This window comes from Palaemon carinicauda, chromosome 7 (assembly GCF_036898095.1).
Source record: "Palaemon carinicauda isolate YSFRI2023 chromosome 7, ASM3689809v2, whole genome shotgun sequence".
NCBI lineage: Eukaryota > Metazoa > Arthropoda > Malacostraca > Decapoda > Palaemonidae > Palaemon > Palaemon carinicauda.
This window is the reverse complement of record NC_090731.1, coordinates 89,369,411-89,371,910: the sequence shown is the minus strand read 5'-3', so window position 1 is coordinate 89,371,910 and position 2,500 is coordinate 89,369,411. Positions and strand designations below refer to the sequence as shown.

The following is a 2,500-nucleotide window of genomic DNA, read 5'->3' as shown; positions in this document are numbered from 1 at the left end:
AGAATATTATGAGTCCTAAGACCTTCAAATGTATTTTTTGGGGGCACATCTGAGTGAATGACTTTTATTTTAGGTGGCATTGGTATTGTGTGCATTTTCTTAAAAGTCTTAGATTTCTTTGGAAAATTAGTTGTATTGCAAGAAAAAAATATTGAGAGAGAGAGAGAGAGAGAGAGAGAGAGAGAGAGAGAGAGAGAGAGAGAGAGAGAGAGAGAGAGAGAGGGGGACTGATGAGAACATTGATTAGAATTCAGCTGGGTGATATATTTCAGCTTTTTTATCAATAAAATCTTTATTCTGATAAATCTGATAATGTGGTTTTAATCTCTCTCTCTCTCTCTCTCTCTCTCTCTCTCTCTCTCTCTCTCTCTCCTCTCTCTCTCTCTGATGATTCATATGCGGCCTTATCATATATTTTTATTAAAGCTTTAGATAACCTTTACTGAGTTACTGATTTAATGTATAAAACTACTTGGTTATCTTTTAATTTTTATAAAATATAGTGTTATTTATATAACTTTCTATATTACCGTGAAAATGATCAAAATAATCAATGGCAATGTTTGTATCTATGTATTGATTCATAAACAGAAAAAAAAAAAAAAAAAAACATATTTTTGAATATGTGCTATTTGAATATTTTTGAGATTTTTATGGCCACTAGAATCATATGAATTTATAAAATCTATGTCCATTTGAAAAATAACTGATAGTTGTTTTCGATTACTTTTGGAGAATAATATGAAGTTTCTTTAAATTCAGGTGGAATTTCTTATCTTTTATCAGGTGTAGAAGTTATTCAATGTTCGTTTGTTTGTTTGTATTACGTAGATGTTTGTGTCTGTTTACTCTTCCTGTAATTTGCTATTTCGGTCGGCCTCCCTCAGAGAAATTAATACATATGTGATTACCAGAAGCTAGAATACATAAGACAAAATTCTTATGTATCCATGTGTATTTTTGGGTTATTTGCCTCTCTATATCACAATTTGGACTTCCTGTCGGTTTCCAGATAAGAAATAATTGCATTTCCATTTTTCAAAACTTGAATTTCATAGAATGAATATTTATTTGTTACTGCATCATAAATTGTATTGTTGCTGTCTGTTACAGATTTAATGAGGCGTATTTTTATCAGCGAACATTTCTTTTTGTCTTATTTAGCGAGTGCTGATAAAGAAGCGACTGATAATTCTCAAAATGCGGACGTGACCACTTGAGACACACACACACACACACACACACACACTCTCTCTCTCTCTCTCTCTCTCTCTCTCTCTCTCTCTCTCTCTCTTACTTAACCACTTATGTTATCATGGGAAAGAAACTACACACCTTTATATAGTCGTGGGAATTGCCTTTTTTTTCGTTTTATATAATCGGTTACCAATGCCTTCGACATCCACGATGTATATCCAATTCTTATTTCTTCCTCTTAATTTGAACAATATCTATAGAGTTTTATGGGGAAAATTAAAATGGATAAAACTCATAGACATGCCTCTCTAGAACTTTATGAATGTCGCATATAAGATGAGGGAATTCTCGGTTAAATTCATTTATATTACACGAAATTGTTGTTCATCTTTTTTTTTTTTTTTTTTTTTTTTTTTTTTTTTTTTTTTTTTTGCATTCTACTAAATTGTAATCCAATTCAATAAATTCCTATTATGTTATGAAACTTTTGTTTATTTAAATTTACATATTAACCATAGGCAAATTTAGGGAATTAATTACTATGCCATGACATCTCTGTTTATCATCTTATTCTTCTAGATTTCATCAAATCGCAATCTAATTATATAAAATTATCATCATCTCATGAAGTCTCTTTTCCTAATTTAATTAGTCTACTGCAATGATTAAGCGTTCTTTTAAACACTAGAAAATTAATCCCCTCAATAAAGATTATATAATTTCTATTTCTAAATCAGGTATCTTTTGATTGTAATTACGCAATGAGCGATTGTTATATTATTTGAGTGGAAGTGGATTAGGGAGTGAAATCCAACAGCCTTTATCAGGTGTGACCCTTCCGTCATATCGAACTAGATTATAAAATCCCTTCGTGCGGAATGTTGGACGATAATACTGTCATGCTCGCTGGAATTTGACAACAAAGGGATAATTACGTGTGTGGTTGAATGCCTCAGCCAATATTATACATTTCGAATGGCTGCTGTTTCGCAAATTCCACGAGAGAGAGAGAGAGAGAGAGAGAGAGAGAGAGAGAGAGAGAGAGAGAGAGAGAGAGAGAGAGAGAGAGAGACTAAAATTGAATAGGAGAGAAATATGATGATTTTAATATAATTTTGTGAATTTATTTTACATATATATTGTATTTTCAAATTCTAGAGTTCGCTAACAGACTTTTACATTTACACCGTAGTGTTGAGATTGAGTGACATGTAATATAGGAACCCTTTCATGCCAACTTCCGGTGATAAAAAGGCCAGAATCAATATTGATGGTATGTATTGAACCTATTTTATCTGGGGAT

General features: G+C 31.7%; 1 protein-coding gene across 2 annotated transcripts in view; it reads left to right on the top strand.

Annotated features, from left to right (window-relative positions):
* The window catches only part of mmy (UDP-N-acetylglucosamine pyrophosphorylase mmy), a 188,820-nt gene that overhangs the window by 122,662 nt on the left and 63,658 nt on the right, over positions 1-2,500 (top strand). The gene's annotated exons all lie outside the window — the stretch shown is intronic.